The 22,895-nt window shown below is 35.6% G+C and overlaps 1 pseudogene; it reads right to left on the bottom strand.

The window, feature by feature from the left end:
• The window catches only part of LOC126032225 (glyceraldehyde-3-phosphate dehydrogenase-like), a 139,603-nt pseudogene that overhangs the window by 79,719 nt on the left and 36,989 nt on the right, over positions 1-22,895 (bottom strand).

Genomic DNA, 22,895 nt, shown 5'->3' with positions numbered 1-22,895 from the left:
GCTTGGATGATTTTCCTCCAGCCATTGATTTTGAGTTTATATTTGTTCTGACTATTCAGGTATGTTTCTTGTAGGCAGTAGAAGGTTGTATTCAGTTTTTTTTGATTCATTTAGCCACTCTGTGTCTCTTAACTGGTGCATTTAGTCCATTTACATTAAGAGAGATAACCATCATGGCATTTAGTGTCATCTCTATGTAGAAGTTTGCTCTGTTTGTTGGTCAGTCTTGTCTTACAGTAGACCTTTTAGTTGTTTTTGTTTGTTTGTTTGTTTGTTTTTGGGCTACACCCGTTTAATACTCAGAGGTTACTCCTGACTTAGCGCTCAAAAATTGCTCCTGGCTTGGGGGGACCATATGTGAATCTGGGGGATCGAACCGTGGTCCTTCCTTAGCTAGCGCTTGCAAGGCAGACACCTTACCTCTAGCGCCACCTCGTTGGCCCTTTTAGTTGTTTTTAAGTTTGATTTTGAGTATGTAAAGTTTCTGAGCTATTGTTAATTTCCCAGATCTACCTACTCCCCACCCTACCCACACCTGTACTCAAGACAGGCTTTCTTTTTCCCTCATTCATTCACATTGTTATGATAGTTTTCAGTGTAGTTATTTCTCTAACTGCACTTATCACTCTATGTGGTGAGCTTCATGTCATTACCTGCACCTACATGGGAGGATGGGAGGAAATAAGGGTTGGGACTGAGGCAGTAAAATATTAGAAATGAGCTTTGTAGGGCAGTATCAAGTCCCAATATGAGATGGATATTATGGATATATGCACACAATACTACTAATATGAAAACAAAGAGAAAAAATTTCCACTGACTGTCCCAACATAAACCAGTGCTAGAACAGCCTGCCCTCCTCCCAGAGCACATTCACATTAGTGTAGGGAGAGATAGGGGGAAAGCCTGTTGATCCCTATAGAGTCCACCTAGACTGGTGCCCAGGGAAAGACTGAAGTCCAGGGGAGAAAAACCCTATACCTGGCAAGAGCTGGTCTCCAGACTCAAGGAGGAAACTGGAAGCCAGATGTCTGCTTGCCCTCCTCCCCATACACCTCCCCCCTGGAGTACGGAGGGAGGGGAGAACCTGAGGACCACTAAGAGTCCACCTGAACCCACTTCTGGCCATCTGAGCTGGCACCCAGGGAAGGCCTGGAGTCAGGGGGAAAAGACAAGGATGGCTGGGGGCCTGCCAAGTCTCCCAGCACTCCCCAGGCTAGGTAGAAAGGCTATGGTATGGGGCTTCCCGAAACCCATACCTGGCAAGAGCTGGTCTCCAGAATCAAGGAGGAAACCGGAAGCCAGATGTCTGCCCGCCCTCCTCCCCATGCACCTCCTCCCCATGCACCTCCCCCCAATAGCACAGCAGAAGGGTGTCTGCCTTGCATGCATCCAACTATGGACAGACCCCAGTTTGATTATGAGCATCCCATATGGTCCCTTGAGCCTGCCGAGTGATTTCTGAGCACAGAGCCAGGAGTAGTAACCCCTCAGCACTGCCGAGTGTGTCCCAAAAACAGCAACAACAAAATACTGGGAAACTTCAACACTGCGTTGTCATCGCTTAATAGGTAAACAAGGCTGAATCCTAACAATAACATTCAAGCACTGAAAGGAGAAGCGGATGTAATTGTCCTAGTAGATTTATATAGGACTCTCCATTCCCCCCCAAAAGTGGTTATACATTCTTCAGAGCACATACTACCTATGTAACATACCAACATAAAATAGAGAGGATAAAAATTATACATACTACAGGGCTGGAGAGATAGCATGGAATAAGGCATTTGCCTTTCATACAGAAGGTCATTGGTTCAAATCTCGGCATCCCATATGGTCCCCCAAAACTGCCAGGAGCGATTTCTGAGCATAGAGCCAGGAGTAACCCCTGAGCACTGCCGGGTGTGACCCAAAAAAGACCAAAAAAAATTATACATACTACCTTCTCAAATCATTATGCACTGAAATTAAAAATGAATAACAGGTAGAAACAGAGGAATATTTTAAAACCTGGAAATTAAACATCTTACTCACTATTGAACAACAGAGATAAAATTAGAGTCAATCAAAATATTCCTGGAAAAAAACAAAAACAAAACTACAAATTATGAGAATCTGTATAAGAGGAAAATGTATATAGCTTTTCTAGTTTTGTCAGGAGTTTTGTCTTAATATAATTTAATTAGTCTTAGTGTTGGAGTGGGGATGGTGAGGCCTTTCTGGACTCAACCCGGCTCCCACAGCCCCTATGACTTGACCAGTCTGAAGGTAGCAAGGTGAAGACGGAGAGATTCACAAAGCAGTCAGATGAAGTTCTAGGAGTCAGCCAGCTTTATTTCACAGTCCCTACCTCTATGCACACCTCCTCACCTGGCCTCCATACTAAGCCTTTTCCTAGCAGATACTTCTCTACTCCTACTGGGCTCTATCATCCTCTGTCTCCCTTTCAGCTGCTTTTTACCAGGTTTCCTAACTGGCTTCCAGGTTGACCAACTCCCTCTGGTGATGTTCCTGCTGCTACTTCTTTGATGATACTGAATTGCTGATGCTGAATCTGATGCGGTAACTCTGATGATGATGGTTCTCCTTTGCTTCTCTCTCTAACTCTCCTTTTTATCCCCTCTCTCTCCCCCCCCTGCAAACTCCTCTACCCTCCCATTCCAGGTGTGGGCAGTTCTGATCATTCAGGTGGGATAGATGAGTTGGGAGAGGGGATACCACAAAGAGGAAAAAAAGGGACCTTTGTAAATAACGTAAGGGCACAGCTTAAAAAATTGGAATGTTATCAACAAAATGAACCAAAAATTCCTGTTATAATAATTCACCTGAGAGAAATAATTCAGCTGAGAGAAGAAATCTATGAATGTGAAATCCAAAAGCTCAATGAAAACAAGAATTAGTTCTTTGAGAAAGTAAACAAAATCGATAAAACACTATCGTAACTCATAAAGAAGAGAAAGAAACTAAACTAAATAAACCAAATTAGAAATGAAAGGGGAGATTACTACAGATACTACAGAAATTCAGAGGGTAATCAGAGATTACTTTGAGAAATTCTATGCTACAATACATGAGAACCTGGAAGAAATGGATAAATTATTTTACTTTTATAACCTTCCAAGATTGAACCACGATGATCTAGCATATTTCAACAGATCCATCACTTTGAGGAAATTTAAATGGCAATCAAAAGTTTTCCCAAAATCAAAAGCCCTGGCCCAGATAAATTCAATAAAGTATTCTTTCAAACATTCCAAGAGGGCCCTCTACCTATACTTTTCAGGCTTTTCTGAGAAATTGAAGAAACAGAAAAACTCCCAAATAGTTATTTTCATTTTTTAAAATAATATCTTTATTTAAGCACCATGATTACAAATATGCATGTAATTGGGTTTCAGTTATAAAAAAGAACAAATGGGAATACATCAAACTAGAAACTTCTGCACTTTAAAGGGAACAGTGCCTATGGTAAAAAGGTCGCCTATGGAATGAGAGAAACTATTAGCCCAATACTCATCAGAGAAGGGGCTAATATCTGAGATATACAAGGTTACTGACAGAACTTTACACCAAAAACCAACTAAGTCATCAAGTTTTCTTAAACATAGATGAAATGGAGACTATTATGTTGAGTGAAATAATCCAGAAGGAGAGAGATAAACAAAGAATAGTCTCACTCCTCTGTGGTATTTAAGAAAAATAAGACAGTAGAGTAAGGGGCCAGAGAAGTGGTGCAAGTAGTTGGGTGTTTGCCTTGCATGCACTAACCTAGGACAGACCGTGGTGTCTCATATGATTCCCCAAGTCAGGAGCAATTTCTGAGTGCATAGCCAGGACTAACTCCTGAGCATCACCAGGTGTGGCCAAAAAAAAAAAAAAAAAAAAAAAAAGACAGTGTAGTAATAATACCAAGAGACATTAGAGATGAGGGCCATAAGGACCAGCCGTGATATGAAGCTTACCACAATAAGTGATATTTGCAGTTACAGAAATAACTACACTAGCAAGTACCATGACAGTGATATAGACAGAAATATAATACCTGTCTCAAATATAGGCAAGGGATGTAAGAGGAGGATAATGCGGGACATTGGTGGCAGGAAATTTGAACTGGTGAAGGAGGGGTGCATTTTTGGGCTGAAACCCAATTACAAACATGTTTGTAATGATGATACTTAAGTAAAAAAAAGTAAAAATAAAAATTAATTGATTTTTAATATATAGAAGCAAAGAACACTGATTCTAGAAACAAAGTATTTTGGATTGAATCCTCAATATATTGCTAACTGGAATAATCAATGTCACTTTTTAGGATTATTACAAATTTTAAATGAGTTGTTTATATAGCTTTAAAATGTATAATGCGGGCCGGGTAGGAGGCGCTGGAGGTAAGGTGTCTGCCTTGCAAGCGCTAGCCAAGGAAGGACCGCGGTTCGATCCCCCGGCATCCCATATGGTCCCCACCCAAGTCAGGGGGCGATTTCTGAGCACATAGCCAGGAGTAACCCCTGAGCGTCATACGGGTGTGGTCCAAAAACCAAAATAAAATAAAAATAAAATAAAATGTATAATGCAGCAATATTAAATATATATGTATAGGCAAGAGATCACCATTAAAGTAATTGGTTTGGATATTTATTCAATAAATAAAAACTTTTGTTCCAGATAATATGCATTATAGAATCAAAAAAATATAGTATAAAAACATTTAGAGTTGTGGTTAACTAAAAGTAATTAGCTGGACCTGAGAGAAATATTTTAAATCATGTATTCCTTTAATTTTAGTCCATTTAGTACTTTAATATTTAACAATTATATTATTTATTCACTTATTTCAGTTCTATTTAATGTGATACACTTTTTATTCAGTGCTGCATAAACATCCTGTAATCTTTTGTTGTTGTTGTTTTTGGTGTTTTGGCCCACACCTGGTGAGGCTCAGGGGTTACTCTTGGCTATGAGCTCAGAAATTGTTCCTGGCTCAGTAACTATGGTGGGATGCTGGGGATCGAACCAAGGTCTGCCCTGGATCGGCCACATGCAAGGCAAATGCCCTACTGCTGTGCTATCACTCTGACCCAACATCCTGAAATCTTTAATATACCAGTTTTCAAAACTGAATGTAACTTCTAGCTTCCTTGGAATATATTGTAATTAGTGTTTTTCATATAGCAAGTAAAAATAAACATAGGAAAGGTGAGTAAAACTTCAGTTCTTGTATTCACCTGGGTAGATATCAGTTTTGGATTTTGGAAATTATAGGCTTAGTGTTAAATATTTCAGGCCACTGACTACAATGAAAAGTAATTAAAGTGTCTATCACAACAGGTGCTGAATGGGGAGAAATGATGCCTTTTATCACAAGGTTGCGGGTGCACATGCTAACTGCTCATCATTTTCTCCTCTCTATTATTTACCAAATACCCTGGGGAGGTTGGTGTATTGCCTGCATTTATAGTCTATCATGAAATCCCATTAAATATGTATCTGACTTCTCTTACACCAAGTGAAGAAAGTTTATGCTAACTTGAAGCCTGTTTATATTTGGGAGCTAGACTAGAAGACTGGTGAAATTCATGTCCACTGTGACTACTTTGTGTTGGGTCTTATTTTCAACTGACCCTTCATCTAAGCATGTAGAGACTCACCTATAAAACAAAAGGAAGCAGCCTCGTTTTATAGCATAGTTTTAACTATAGAGAGTGGTGCTGAGCGAAATGAGTGAGAAAGAGAAAGACTGGATGATTTCACTCATACATATCTGTTACATAAAGCAACAACAACAAAAAAAGAAAAGCAGCGATGTCCAATACACAACACTTTATTTTTGCTACAGAACCGAAGTTACTGAATGAGGCAGAGAGAAGGAAAAGAGGGCTCTTATGGACAGCATTGGAGGGATATTAGTACATTGGCAGTGGGTATTGTAAGGCAAAATTGTTATATATGTTATCTAATACTTACATGTGTGTGTGAATAATCAAAAACTGTCCTGTTGTTTTAGCTTTTCAAAGCCCAATGATACTTATTTTGAATATATTTCCTTGTATAAACTTCACAGTATTTCTGTATTCTGGTATTAAAATGTTAATTTTATGCTCAAAGAATTCTACTACTCTCTTTAGTACACAGAACATTAACTCATGAAAGATGTAGGCAGAAAAGTGCCCAGCAATAGAGACACTGCTTCTGTGCTTCTGTGCTCTGACCATAATCACATTTGTTACCTCACAGTATGTACCATATGCTACATGTTACATAGTTACATAATTAAGCTTTTCTTTTTCTGTAATTATTACCCAGAAGCATTTTTCCTTATTACTTTAGATTATATTAGCTTAATTCTCTCTTCTTTTTTTTATGCTTTATTAGATGCAGTTTATTTTTTAAACTCAGTTCACAATCGCTATTTGATGCGCATGAGCACTATAATATTAACTTTCTTTTTAGTTGGACAAATGGAGGTAAGAATGTTAAAGGAATATGTACAATGCCACCTAAGTAGTAATGAGGAATTGATCATGAAGTTAGGTTTGTTTAAACCCAAAGGCCTCGATCTAAACCAACACTCTTTTCTTTTTTAAAGTCATTGTTTGGTTACTTTTTAAAAATAGATTCTATAATTAAATGATCATGACATTCAGTTACAAAGTTGTTCATGATTTTTCAGTCATAAAATTTAAAACACACATCACTAGTAAACAGTTTCTATCACCAATGACCCCAGTTGACTGCCCTCCTCTCCCTTTTGCCCTCACTACCTGACTGTCTTTGTGGTGGTTGATATTCTCTCTCTATCTCTCTCTCTCCCTCCCTCCCTCCCTCCCCCTCTCTCTCTTATTTTATTCCTTTTTTCCTTTTAGACACCATGGTTAACAATATTATTACTTAAGGGGTATTATGAATATCAATTCATCTCCTTTCTACACCCAGTTCATCCCTCAGAGTGACCATTCTCAGCTATTCTTGTCATAGTGTCCCCTTTTCTGTCTTAATTGCACTCCCTTACTATGCTAATACAGGTAGCAAGTTTCAACTCATTCTTCTGACCATTGTCTGTATTGTTACTTGATATTAACACCATGTTATCATTAATTATTTCATACCAACAAGTGAGATCACTCTATGTCAATCCTCTGACTCATTTCACTCATTTCACACTCCATATCCAGACATAAGTAAATTTCATGACTTCATTTTTTTTCTAACAGCTGCATAGTATTCCATTATGTAGAAGTAATACAATGTCTTTAGTCTCTGTGATATGTTTTGATTTGCATCTCCCTGATGATTGATAAAATGGAGTATTTTCCCATGTCTTTTGCCATATTCTTCTTTAAAGAATTTTCTGTTCATCTATTCTTACCTTTTTAGAATGGAGATATATGTTTTTTTTTATTAAGCTTTCCCTGTGCCTTACATATCATAAATATTAACCCATTACCAGATGAATATTGGGTAAATAATTTTCTCCCATTATATGAACAGTCTTGTATCCTACACATCATTTTCTTTGAGGTTCAGAAGCTTGCTTCCACTTGCTTAATCAGTGCTTGAAAATAGCATTCTGCCTATGTTTTCCTCTATGACCATTATGGTTTCAGGTCTGATATCAAGATCTCGAATCCATTTTGATTTGAATTTTGTGCATGACATTAAGAAGAGGTCAGAGTTCATTTTTTTTGGAATGTAGATTATGAGTTATCCAAAACTACTTGTTGAAGAGTCTTTACTTGCCCCAATTTGTATTTCTTTCTGTGGAGGGAAGGAGAGATTGGGCCATACCGGGCTGCACTCAGGGGTTACTATAGGCTCTGCACTCAGAAATTGCTCCTGGCAGATTCTGAGGACCATATGAGATGCTGGGGATCAAACCTGAGTCAGTTCTGGGTTGGCTGTGTGCAAGACAAACACCTTACTGCTGTGCTATCACTCTGGATCCCAATTTGTATTTCTTATAAAAAATTAATTGATCATATACCCGAGGATTTGTATTAGGATATTCAGGTCTATTCTATTGATTTGAGGGTCTGTCTTTATTCCACTATGTTGTTTTAACAACTCCTGCTGTAGTTGAAGTAGAGAAAAATGATGCCTTTCATTTTCTTCTTTTCAATGATTGCATTAGAAATTTGTGTAAGTTTATTATTTTAAATAAATTTGAGAAAATTGTGTACTAGTACTTTGAGTTTTTTCCTGGGTATTCTTATAGAGATTGCATGAAATCTGTACAATTCTGTGAGAAGTATTCTTATTTAAAATATTTATATCATTGTGATTTACAGAGTAACTAATAGTAACATGAAAAAATGTTCCACATCACTAATACTTAGGGAGATAAAAATCAATACAACAATAATTTATCATCTCACACCACAGGCACTGGCACATATCACTAAGCACAAGATCAACAATTGATGGCACAGATGTGGAAAGAAAGTAACTCTCATTCACTGCTAGTGTGACTACTGAATATTATCTTGCCTTTCTGGAAAACAATATGGATAGATAAACACCAAACTTTAAGGCAGCAAAGTATATACTGCTTTTGTTCACAAACCTAGAGGAACAAAATTGACTGAATTTGAGAGAAGTGGGAGATTTCAACAATATCTCTCAATACTGGACAGTTCCACTAGCAGAACATCAGTAAAGATATAAGGCCTAAATGAGAAACTAGAAGTTCTAAAACTATTGGATTTATAAAAGCCCTTCCATGCTCAAAAAAGCTGAATACATGTTCTTCTCTACAGATCATTTCTAGGATAGATCTAACTTACAAAAGTTCACAAATATAAGAATAATACCACAATGTCACAGAGATAGTTTGATTGTAAAAAGATGTGAAGAAACACTTGCAGCTGGGGGCTGAACAACGTGCTGCTTAAAAACAACTTGATCAAAAAGGAAATCAAGGAAGAAAGAAAGAGATTCCTCAAGGCTAATGATAAAGAAGAAACAAGTTACCAAAGTTTAAAAGTCACAACAAAAGAAATAATTAGGGGGAAACTGATAGTGATACAGGCCTACATAAGGAAAAAAGAGAAAGATTAAATAAAAAAACAACCTAGAGGCAAAACTTAAACATTTGAAAAACCACACAAAACAAACACATGTAGAAGAAAAGGAATGATAAAAACCAGAGAATAAATCAATGATACAGAAACCAAGAAAACAATACAAATAATGAATGAAACCAGGAGATTGTTTTTCTTTATCTTTTTTCTTTTCAATTTTATAATCTTTTTATTTAAGCACCATGATTACAAACATGTTTGTAGTTGGGTTTCAGTCATAAAAAGTACGTCCTTCTTCACCACTGCAACATTGCCACCACCAATATCTCCCATATCTCTCCTCCTCCACACCTTGCCTGTATTCAAGACAAATATTCTACTTCTCTCAGTTATTACCATTTTTATAATAGTTGTTAGTGTAATTATTTCTCTAACTACACTCACCACTCTTTGTGGTAAGCTTCATATTGTGGGCCAGTCTTTCAAGGCCTCATCTCTATTGTCTCAGGGTATTATTACAATAATGTCTTTTATTTTTATTAAAACCCATAGAAGGGTGAGACCATTCTGTATCTATTTCTTTCCCTCTGACTTATTTCACTCACCATAATACTCTCCATGTCCATCCATATATAGGAAAATTTCATGACTTCATCTTTCCATTGCCTGCATAGTATTTCGTTGTGTATAGGTAGCACAGTTTCTTTAGCCATTCATCTCTTGTTGGGTATCTGGGTTGTTTCTAGATTCTGGCTATTGTGAATAATGCTGCAATGAATAAAAGTGTGCAGAAGGCATATTGTATTGTGTTTTTGTTTTTCTGGGGTATATCGCTAGAAGTAGTATAGTGGACTATATGGAAGCTCAATGTCCATATTTTTTGAGGAATCTTCATAGACAGCATTCCCACAAGCAGTGAATGAGTCTCTTTCTTCCCCACAACCATGACAACACAGGTTATTCTTGTTATTTGTGATGTGTATCAGTCTCTGTGGCATGAAATAGTACCTCATTGTTGCTTTGATTTGCATAGCCCTGATGATTAGTGATGTGTAGCATTTTTTCAAATGCCTTTTGGCCATTTGTATTTCTTCTTTGAGAAATTTTTTCTCCATTTCTTCTCCCCAATTTTTATGGGATTAGATGGATATTTTTTCTTATTTTGTTCCATCAGTAAATTGTATATCTTAGATATTAGCTCCTTATCTGATGGCTATTGGGTGAATACTTTCTCCCATTCTGTGGGTGGCTTTTGTATTCTCATCTCTATTTCCTTTGAGGTATAGAAGCTTCTCAGCTTAATATAGTCCTATCTGTTTATCTTCTTTTCCATTTGTTTGGAGAGTGTTTACTCCTTAAAGATGCCTTTAGTCTCAATATCATGGAGTGTTTTACTTACATGTTGTTCTATATACTTTATGGTTTCAGGTATGATACCAAAGTCTTTTTTTTTTTTTTTTTTTGAAAAGCAACCATTTATTAGAACCAATACAAGAGTATGAAAAGAGGGAAAAGGAGGGGAGAAGGGGAGAGAATGAAGTCTGCATCAGACATCAGTTGTGGGAACACATAAATTGCCTACTTTCAAACATTTACATTTAAAGTCAAACATATATATGTATATACATAATACCAAAGTCTTTAATTCATTTGGATTTGACCTTTGTTTATGGTGTTAGATGGAGGTCTAAGTTTGCTTTTTTGCATGTGGCTGACCAGTTGAACCAACAGTACTTGTTAAAGAGGCTTTCCTTGTTCCAATTTACATTTATTGCTCCTTTATCAAAGATTACTTGATTGTATGTCTAGGGAACATTATTTGAATGCTCAAGTCTAGTTCATTGATCTAAGGGTCTGTCTTTATGCCAATACCATGGTGTTTTAATGACTATAGCTTTAAAATACAATTTAAAGTTGGGGAAAGTGATGCCTCCCATGTTCTTTTTCCTAAGAGTTGCTCTAGTTATTCGTGAGTATTTATTGTTCCAAAGGAATTTCAGGAGTGTTTCATCTACTTCTTTGAAGATTGTCATGGATATCCATGGAGGAATTGCATTAAATCTGTACAATGCTTTGGGAAGTATTGCCATTTTAATTATGTTAATCATCCCAATCCATGATAAGCACATGTAGCTCTATTTCTTTGTGTGCTCTTTTATTTCTTATTGTAGTGTTATTAGTATTCTTTGTAAGATCCTTCACATCTTTAGTTAAGTTGACTCCAAGGTATTTGAGTTTGTGTTGCACTAATGTTATCACGATTTTTTATGTCCTTTCTTCATTTTTATTTTCGTATAAGAAGGCCACAGATTTTTGCGTGTTAATCTTGTAGCACTCTGCTAAATAATCTCTTGTTCTAAAAACTTTTTGGTAGAGTCATTAGGGTTTACTAAGTAGAGTATCATGTCATCTGCAAATAGTGAGATCTTGACTTCTTCCTTTCCTATCTGGATGCCCTTTATATCCTTTTCTTGCCTAATTCCATCAGTGTTAAATAGGAGTGGTGAGAGAGAGGACAGCCTTGTCTTATACCAAATTTTAGAGGAAAGAAGTTTAACTGATCTCCATTAAAATAGCAATTGCCTTTGGCTTCTGGTTAATGGCTTTGATTATTTTGAGAAAAGTTCCTTTTATTCCCATCTTATCAGAGTTTTATCAATTATGCTTTCTCTGTGTCTATTGATATGATCATATGGTTTTTCTTTTTTCTTTTATTGATATGATATATTATGTTGATTGATTTATGTATGTTAAACCATCCTTGCATTCCTGGAATAAAGTCTACTTGGTTATGGTATATGACCTTTTTAATGAAATTTGGATTCTCTTTGTTAGGATTTTGTTGAGGATCTTTGCATCTTTGTTCATAAAAGATATTGGTCTGTAGTTTTTTTTTCTTGTAGCATTTTTATTTGGTTTTGGTAATAGGGTGATGTTAGCTTCATAAAAATATTATTTAGGGGGGGCCGGAGAGATAGCGTGGAGGTAAGGCGTTTGCCTTTCATGCAGGAGGTCATCAGTTCGAATCCCGGCGCCCCATATGGTCCTCTGTGCCTGCCAGGAGCAATTTCTGAGCGTGGAGCCAGAAATAACCCCTGAGCACTGCCGGGTGTGACCCAAAAACCACAAAAAAAATACTACTTAGGGGTTTTTCCTGAAAGAGCCTGAAAAGATTGGTAGTAGTTCTTCTGAAATGGTTTGAAAGAAATCATCAGTGAATCTATCTGGTCATGGGCTTTGTTATCTGGAAGACTTTTGAGCACCATTTTAATTTCCTCATTATTGATGAGCTTGTGTAGATATGCAAGATCATCAATCCACGGAAGATATTAAGAGTCCAAGTATTTATCCATTTCTTCCACATTCTCATGTTTTATGGCAAAGTTTATCAAAGTAGACTCTGATTACCCTTTGAATATCTGTAGTATCTGTAGTGATTTCTCTCTTTTCATTTCTAATCAGGTTTATTAACTTTCTTTCTATCCCTTTCTTTGTGTGTTTTTCTATTCTTATATCAAACTTGTTTATATTTTTTAAAGAACCAACTTTTGCTTCTGTTGATATTTTGGACAGTTTTATGGATTTCCGCTTCATTAATTTCTGCTTTAAAATTTGTTATTTCCTTCTGCCTACCTATTTTTTTGCTTCATTTTGTTGATCATTTCTAATCTTATAACTGTGTCATTAAGCTATTTATGTAGGTTCCTTCTTCCCTCATGATGTGTGCGTGCATAGCTATAAATTTTCCTCTTAGTACAATTTTTGCCGTGTCCCATAAATTCTGATTCTTTGTGTCTTTTGCATTTGTTTCCAGAAATCTTTTGATTCCTCTTTGATTTTATCCTAGATCCACTTGTTGTTTAGTAGTAAGCTGTTTAATTTCTAAGTGTTCACGTATTTTTTCTGTATCCCTTTGTATTTCACTTCTAATTTCAGTACCTTGTGATATGAGAAGGTAGTCTGTATAATTTCTGTTCTCTTGACTTTATGGAGATATGTTTTATGGGCCAGCATGTGGTCTATCCTGGAGAATAAACTGTGTGCATTGGAGAAGAATGTGTATTCAGTTTTCTGGGGATGGAGTGCCCTAAATAAATCTATTAGGACGCTTTCTTCCATTTCTCTTTTAAGAGCTAGTATATTCTTTTTTAGATTTTAGCTGAGATCACCTATCAAGGGTTGACAGAGCAGTATTGAATTCTCCCACTATTATTGTATTGCTATTGATGTCTTATTTCAAATTTGTCAACAATTGTATTAAATATTTTGCTGGTTCCTCAAATGTGTGTATATAATTCTCACTGATAAACATTAGTTCAAAAATTCTACAGAATATCTTAACACAGTCCATAAGAATTATACATCATGATAAAGTGAGTTTCATCCTTGGGATTTAAAAATGCAAATTAGTCCACATTATGCACCATAATAGTAAAAGAAAAGATAAAATCATAAGCTCATATAAATAGATGCATTGAAAAAAATTGAGTCTAGCACCTATTCATAATACAAATCCTCAACAAGTTGGGAATTGAAGGAACTTTCTTTTAACTTTGTTTATTTTAGCGCTACTTACAATAGCCTGAATTTGGAAGCAACCCAAGTGTCTGAGGACAAATGAGTTGATGAAGAAACTATTGTACATCTACACAATGGTATATTAAGCATCTGTTAGGAAAAATCAAATCCTAAAATTTGCTAATACAGAGATATGGAAATTATTGTGCTAGTAAAATGAGGAAGAGGAAGAGACATAGATATAGAATAATCTCACCCTTTTGTGAGATATAAGAAAAATAAAATATACTACGGTTATAAAATCCAGATTCAATGGAGATGAGGGTCAGGTGAACTAGTGCATTATTGGGAAGCTTGCCACAAACAGTGGAGCAGTGCTGTTAGGCTAGATAACAGACCACTATGACAAAGATATTTGGAACTGATCACTAAACAAAAACAGGATGCTGAATAGAGATAAACTGATACCATATGAAGGTACCCCTTTATTTACAATAGTTCAAACCACAATATCTAAAATGAAAAATTAATGTATAAAGAGAGAGAATGAAAGAGGGAGACAGAGAGATTAGAATAAAATGCTTCCAAAGAGGCAGGCAGGTAAGAGGGTGGGATTGAAAGTGGGGACACTGTGGCAGCAAATGTGCATGGGTCAAAAGTCATGTTCATTATAAGACTGAAACCCAATCTTGAACAATTTTGTAACTATAGTGTTTAAATAAAAGAAAAAAGGTGGAAAATTACCTTCAATTTAAGGGGCCAGAATATGATAACTTTCGCCTTGCACATGGCCATTTCCAGTTCAATTCTGGGCACTCCATTTGGTTCACTTTGAATCATTTGAATCACCAGGAGTGATTCCTTAGAGGAGATACCTAATCCTTAAACACCACTGCATGTGCTCATATGAAAGACTTATAGAGTCAAAGAGAGATTTCTTGTGTTGTGTCATTTTATTACAAATTTAATTTTTTCTAGCTTTTAGTAATTTCCTTTTAATGATTCAGTCTTGCTTTACAGGTATTGTGAGTATTTAAAGTGTTATATGGGCCAATAGGGCATGCAACTCTATTGTCAGTGGCTATTATAATGTAAACTGGTGAAGTTAGTTTGGCATTAACAAGGAAAGTTGAAGCCAAAGACAAGATTCAAGGTGCTCTACTTTCAACTCAAATCCTGAATGTTTTTCTGATAGTTTTTATTTTCTCTGATGATTGTCACAACTTTATTACAAGAGTTTAGAATTTGGGCATTAGTGGTCTTTCATTATTTTAGTCTTTTATATTACTTTCTAATGTTCTTTTATTATTATTTTTTGTTAGGGTTAGGCTTAGATTTAGGAATAGAGTTAGTGTTATACTTAGGGTTATGGATTAGGATTGGGTTTGGATTAATAATAGTTTAGGGTTAGGGATTAGGGTTAGGTTTAGGGCTAGGTTTAGAGTTAAATTTTAGGGTTAGATTAAGGGTTCAGGTTAAGATTATGGTTAAGGTTAGTAATTGGTTAGGGCTAGAGATGGGGTTAAATTTATGGTTAGTGTAGAGGTTAGGGTTATTTTTAGGGTTAGGGTTGCAGTTATGATTAGGTTTATGTTTACAGTTAGGTTTAGGTTAGATTTAGTGTTAGGCATTAATTCCAGGGTGAGGTTTGTGTTTTGATAGGGTTAAGGTTGCATTAGAATAGGATTTGATATTATTTAGGGAAGAGGGTTAGGTTTACTGTTAGGGATTAGGGTTAAGGTTTAGGTTTGGGGCTAGGGTAAGGTTCAGTTTTAGATTTAGTGTGAGCTTAGTGTGAATGTTATATTTTAGAGTGAAGACTAGGGTTATGAATAGGTTTAGTGTTAGGACTAGGACCAGAAATTTTTTAACTTATTTTCTATTTATTCACCCTGTTTACAAAATTTTCTTACTGGAGTTTGAGTCATAGAATATATACTACCCTTCACCTGTGCAATCTTTCCACCACAAATGTTCTTTTATTTTCCTCCCGCACCCCAAACCCCTAACTCTCTCTGAGACAGGCATTCTGTCTCTCTCCATTACTATCTGGTAGTTGTCATTGTAGTTAGTGCTCTAGGCACAAACACTGCTATTTGTGGCAAGCTTCTCACGAGCTGGTTCTCCTGGCATTCAGCTCTGTTGTCGCTTGATACTATTGTCATACTGTCTTTTAGTTTTCTTACATCCTGAAGATGAGTAAGACTATTCAATGTTTATCTTTCATTATCTGGCTCATTTTACTTAGCATAGTAGTCTCATGTGCAGGCAAATTTTATGACTTTATTTTTCTCTAAACTGCATAGTATTCCATTGTGTAAATGTACCAGAGCTCTTTAGCCATCATCTGTTGTTGAGCACCTGGATTATTTTCAGATTTTGGCTATTGTAAATAGTACTGCCATAAACATAGGAGTACAGAGAACATTTTTATATGGTGTTTTTGTGTTCCCGGTGTAAATTTTTAGAAGTGGTATTTCTGAATAATATGGGAGCTAAATATCAAGCTTTTTAAGGAATATCTCATATTGTTTTCTAGAAAGGCTGGTCTAAATGGCATTCCCATAAGAAATAAATGAGAGTTACATTCTTCCCGCATCCCTGCCAACACTGGTTATTCTTATTCTTTTTGATGTGTGCTTGAATGATTTTTATCGAATCTTTGACTTTGAGTCTATGCTTGCTCTGACTATTAAAATGAGTTTCTTGGAGGCAGAAAAGCATTGGATTCAACATTTTAATCCATTCTCCAACTCTGTGTCTCTTACCTGGTGCATTTAGTCCATTGGCATTTAAAGAATTGATTGTCATGTGATTTACTGTCTTAGTTATGTAAGAGTTTGGTGTGTTTGTTGGGTATTCCTTGTCTTAACACACGTTTCTTTGAGTCTTTAAAGTCTCTATGCTGTTGTTTGTCTGTGGAACTTTGTATCTTTTGTCCAAACCTGAATGTAAGTTTGGCTTGGTGAAGTTACTTTGGCAAAACATTCATTTTATTGAGTTTAATCACTATATCCCACTACCACCTTTGGGTATTGAAGGTTGCTTGTTACAACTCTTCTGTAAACCTTAAAGATTAATCTTTGTACATCATCTACCATTTTCATCTTTCTGCCTTCAGTATTCCATCCCTATCTTTAGAGTTCATCATTGTGACTAGAATATGACTTGGGTGTTTTTCTTTGGATCTATTTTATGTTTTAATTTTATTTTATAAATACACTGTGATCTACAAAATGCATAATAGTTGAATTTTAGATATACAATGAGATTCAGGGCCATTCCCACCACCAGTGTTGATCACTGACCACAATTGAACTCAGAAAGTATCTTTTACCACCACCCTTTGCCTCTGGCCTACCAGCCCAGTTAAGTTTATATTGTTAAAGTGCAGATCTTTTTGACTCTATTGTCTTTGAATTTGGCTTGGATATTTAGTATTTTTATTTTCTAGACCAGTACAGCTGAGACCACTTGGCCCATAGCCCCCGGCCTTCCTTCCTTCCTTCCTTCCTTCCTTCCTTCCTTCCTTCCTTCCTTCCTTCCTTCCTTCCTTCCTTCCTTCCTTCCTTCCTTCCTTCCTTCCTTCCTTCCTTCCTTCCTTCCTTCCTTCCTTCCTTTCTCTTCCTTTCTTTTCCTTTTCCTTCCTTCCTTCCTTTCTTTCTTCCTTCCTTCCTTCTTTCCTTCCTTCCTTCTATCTCTTTCTTTCTTTTTTTGCTTTCTTCTTAGTTTTATAGAAAAACGCTGAAATATGTGATCAAACAAAATAATCCATGTCCCAAGGTTCTAAGAAAAAGGTGGTAGCTCCTATTTAAAAGATAAGAAATAAGAATGAAAACAAAAGAAAAATGATGGTTTGTGTGTCTCAGGTTTGTGGGGATTTTTTGTTTGTTTGTTTGTTTGTAAGTTTTTTGCATAGGCACAGAAAAGTATAGGGAAAATATAAAGGAAAAACCTTTGGTCTAAAACCAGCGAGACAGTACTCATGAAGCATCCTGTCAAAAGACGTAATGCAGGCGTTGGACATACTAAGTTGTCTAACCCAAAGTCTTTTTTTGTGGCCCCAGTAAAAGTTCTTCTCAATCATAGTTGTTGAAATTTGGTTTCTGAAGTTAGAGTTCCTGATATTTGCACATGTTCTATATCAAATTATGGTGTCATGGAACATTTTTTGGTTTCATCTTACCGTTAGGTGGCGATACAGACAACCCTGCACTGAAAACAAGTTGTTGCTATTTCCAAGTCATCAGGATAGCATATGAAGTCAGTCTGGAGCAATTTAGTGCCAGGGCAGCATTTGGTGGATTTCTTTTAGCTGGTAATCTTTGGGCATGTAATATTTGATTGCATGTACTCTTTAGCTCTGTGAGTTTTCTGAAATTATGTCATTGATTGTTGATTTTTCATGGAGATTTTATCCTGGAACTCTTGCACTCCAGCGATTCTTATGTTGTTTCTATTGATTTTATCACATATTTTTATTTTTATTTGTTCACATTCTTTGAGGATTTTTACATTGTCTGATCATTTGTTTTAAGACTCTTTTTCAGTCTTTTATATTGTATGGAGATAATATGCATCTCATCTTCCAGCTCACTGATTCAGCCATTACCCTGTTAGTGAGGCTTTCCAGTGAGGTTTTCATTTCATCTACCAAGTTTCTTAGCCCTGATATTTTGGTTTAAAGTTTTCTTATTTTTACTTTAATTTACCCTTGATGTTATCAGTGGTTTGTTCAGTTTGTTCCATGGATTCTTTGAGTTCCTTGCACATCCTCCAAGTTTCATTTCTAAAGTCTTTCTCAGAGCTGTGTAAGTGGCCAGTACTTGTGTCTTCAGGTCCATTTTCTACATTCTTTACCCATGGTGGTGTTCTGTGATGTTTTCCCATAATGTCCTTTGCAATGTGTCTTTTTATGTGTAGTGCTGATGTACATTGATTAGGGGATAAGCACAGCTGAGTAACAGAGCTGAGTACCTATGCTCCTCTACTTTAGTCACATTTTTTTCTCCTTGTGAGTTAAAAACGAGTAATTTTCTGAAGAATGCAAGCACACATTCCCTTTTATTTTATCAAAAGTGAGAAATCTAAGGAATTTTTAGTCTCCCCACCAGTAATCTTCATTTATTCTCATATTAAACTAATGCCATATTTGTAGCAGCTATATAATTGGTAGCAAATAAAATTTATAGCTCCACTATAGTCTACGTCAATGCTAGAAGCATTTAAGAAAAAAAATAAGAAGATACAATCAGCCCTTCCTGGTAACTTGTTTGACTTGTGAAAAAGAACTGATCCACAAAACAGGACACAGTGTGTTACTAAAAAAATAGAAAAAGTAGATATTTCTGCACCATTTGAATATGATATCTATTGAATAGTTCACATCTAACTTTTTACATAATTACTTTATTTAAGTACTATGTTTGCAAAATTGTTCACAGTTGAGTTTCTGTCATAGAATGTACACTTCACCAATACGCATTTTCCATCACCAATGTCCCCAGTTTACTTAATGTGTTCATAGATTTTTTGAAAACAAGTAAAAAATATGATTACAAATTACATAACAAGCATATAATATAGATTATAATATATTATAAATATTTAATATTATAAATATAAGATATAATATAATCATTATATAATATATATCATATTTTTATATATAAAAACCTTGAACTTGCTAAAATTCATTACAAATAAAATTGTGTAGGAAAAACTATTCCATCAACACAACTGAGACTATTTAAAACAATATAATATACATGAAACTGTGCACTGTAAAGTAGCCTGCAATTCATTTTTACCTCTAGAATATCTTTCAGAGATATATTTAAGATATCTTTTTGATCTACTTTCTTTTTTCAGTTATTATTATTTATTTTGTTTGTTTTATTGGCACCATTGTGATTTATAGATTTCTTCATAGTTAGGTTCATACATACAATGAATCAGAGCCAATCCCACTTATTATTTATTCATATATTCAAGGTGATATTAATATGCAGGAAATTTTCAGGTAAAGGAAAGAGGACTAGTCTGGTGGATCTAAAGTTTTCAAGGATAATATATTTTGACTTAGAGATTAAGAGAAGACAGTCAGTGTTTTACAAAGGTAACACAAGTCTGATTTAATTATTAGGCATACGTTTGACGGTGCTTTGTAGTTTGCAAGTAGACAACTAGAATTCGGACCCTTATTTTTAACAGATCTTTATTTGAACAGATTAAAAATGAAAATAAACTGATTCTAGAGCTGCTTGATTCCTTTTACTCTTCGCATGTAACTTTATCTCCTAAAATCAAAACATTCTCAACAACGATAACCCAAAGTACAATAGGAAATGTAAAATTTGTTTCAATATATGTGAGTGAAAGTTATTTTATAAAAAGAAAAAAGGGGGCTGGAGCAATAGTGCAGCAGTGGGGCATTTGCCTTGCACGCAGCTAACCAGGATGGATCTTGGTTCGATCCCAGCATGCCATATGGTCCCCCAAGCCAAGAGAGATTACATAGGGAGAAGTAACCCTTGAGCATCACCGGGTGTGGCTCAAAAACAAACAAAAAGAAAGCAAAAGAAAAAAGAAGAGAACAAGGAAAACTTTTAAGAAAAGTACAGTGACAAAAAAATTTCTTTGTGAATATTGCTAGCGGTATATAAATCTCGTTTATTTTTTCAATAAAACAACTTTGCTTCACTGATCTTTCAAACTGTATTTTTTATTTTAATTATTTTTATTTTTTATTTAGTTATTTTTCTGCTCTAAGCTTTGTAATTTCCTTCTGTCTACTTATTTTTGTTTTTTTTTTGTTAATATCTAATTTTGTAAGCTGTGTAATTATGCTTTTTATATGAGCTCCTTCTTCTTTTCTGATATTTGCTTGCAAAGCTATAAAGATTCTGCTTAGTACCGCCTTTGCTGTGTACCATAAAGTCTGATAATTTGTGTCTTCATTGTCGTTTGTTTCCAGGAATGTTTTAATTTCCTCTTTTGATGTCATCTCTAACCCACTGGTTGTTCAGCAGTGTGCTGTTTAATTTCCAGTTATTCAATTATTTTTCTTCTGAGTCCCTTTATAGTTCATTTCTAATTTCTGGTCCTTGTGATCTGAGTAGGTATTCTGTACAATATCTATTCTTTTCACTTTAAGGAGATATGTTTGGTGGGCCAGCATGTGGTCTATCCTGAAGAATGACCCATGTGCATTGGAGAAGAATGTGTATCCAGTTTTCTGGGGATGGAGTGTTATATATTTATATATATATTATATATCTGTATATATAGTATATATAGTATATATATATATATATATATATATATATATATATATATATACATACTAGGTAACTTTCTTCAATTTCTCATTTCAGAGATAGTATATTCTTCTTGGGTTTCAACCTGGTTGACCTATCAAGGGGTCACAGGGCAGTGTTGATGTCTCCCAATATTATTGTGTTGCTATTGATATCTTCTTTCAGATTTATTAACAATTGTATTAAATATTTTGCTGGTCCCTCATTGGGTGTATATATATATTTAGGAATGTGATTTCTTCCTATTGAACATATATTTAACTAGTACAAAATGTCCATTCTTGTTCTAAGTCTGTAGTTGTGTCATCTGATTTTAATATGGCCACTTCAGCTCTTTTAGGGAGTTTTTCGATTGGATGACTTTCCTCCAGCCTTTGATTTTGAGACGATATTTGTTCTGACCATTCAGATCTATTTCCTGTAGGCAGTCAACTGTTGGATACAGCTTTTTGATCCATTTTGCCACTCTGTATCCATTAATGTTGAGAGAGATAATTGCCATGTGATTTAGAGTCATCTTTTTTTGTAGAAGTTTGGTGTGTCTGTTGGTCTGTCTTGTCAAAACATAGACCTTTCAGTTTTTCTTTAAAGACTGTTTTTGAGTCTGCAAAGTTTTTGAGCTTTTGTTTATCTATGTAGCTATGTATGCTTCCTTCATACCTGAAAGGAATGGCTGAGTGCAGTATTCTGGGCAGTCTTAATTTTGTTACATTTTGTCACTATATCTCTCTACTGCCTTCTGTCTTGGAGGGTTTCTTGTGACAGGTATGCTGTCAATCTTAAGAATGTTCCTTTGAATGTAATTTCCCTTTTTGATCTTGCTGCTTTCAGTATTCTGTTCTTATTTGTGCGATTTGTGACTGTGGCAATAATGTGTATTTAGGTGCTTTTCTTCAGGTCTCTTTTAGCTGCTATTCTTTTGACATACAGGATTTGGTTGCATGCCATTATTAGCTCTGGGAGTTCATCCACAATAATGTCCTTGACTGTTGATTCTTCCTAGGGATTTTCTTCCTTGGTCTCTGGGACTCCAGTCATTCTTATGTTGTTTCTGTTGAACTTATTAAACTTCTATTTTCATCTGTTCTCATTCTTTGAGTACTTTTTCAATCGTCTGATCATTTGTTATAAGGTTTTTTCCAATCTCTTCTGCTGTATATTGTTCAGCATTTCATCTTTCTGCTCACTGATTCTGTCCTTAGCTACTGTGACTCTTTTGGAGAGGCTTTTTATTGAGTTTTTTTATTTCATCTACCGAGTTTTTCACTGTTATCTCAATTTCGGGTTTTCTGATTTCTATCTTTGTGGTCTGGTCAGCTAGCTCTATGCTTTCTTTGATTTCAATGAGCATCCTCCATAACTCTATTATAAACTCCTGATCTGTGAGGCTAATCAGGCTGTTGGCACTTTTTGGTTGGGTCATCATAGCTGCCACCTTCATTTTCTATGCCTGCTGTTGTCCTGCATTGTTTCCACATTGACATGCTTGTTTTGTGATTTTTAGTATGTGCAGTGATGGGGGTTTTGGGATAGAAGGTGGGCAGGGCCATGGAGCAAAGTGGAGTAGCCTTGCTCTTCTGGCTCCAATTTTGTTGGTGGAGACAGCCGACCTTTGTGATGGGCCCTGGAGAGATTATGTTTGCTGGGGTCTTCTTTGGCTGCAGTATGCAGGAGAACAGAAAAAAAAATCATTGTTTGATGTCATTTAAACATATCTGGCCAAGAATTAGAAAGCTTTCCCCAAAAAGTAAGAGGTCCATTTATTTATTTTTTGGGGTGGTTTTGTAACTGGCTATGCACTCAGAAATTGCTCCTGGCTTGGAGGACCATATGTGATACTGGGGATTGAACGGAGGTTCGTCCTTGGTCAGCCACTTGCAAGGCAAACACCCTATCACTGGCCCCTCAGAGGTCCATTCTGATTGTTAATTCTTTCTTCTTTTTACAGAATTAATTGTTTAGTCAAAAAAAATAGTTTGGAATACTTTGAGAATTTTTATTATAGGTTTTCTAAGAAAATACAAGTGAAGCTGGCTGTGCT

This window comes from Suncus etruscus, chromosome 16 (assembly GCF_024139225.1).
Source record: "Suncus etruscus isolate mSunEtr1 chromosome 16, mSunEtr1.pri.cur, whole genome shotgun sequence".
Classification (NCBI taxonomy): domain Eukaryota; kingdom Metazoa; phylum Chordata; class Mammalia; order Eulipotyphla; family Soricidae; genus Suncus; species Suncus etruscus.
This window is presented reverse-complemented; position numbering and strand designations above follow the sequence as displayed.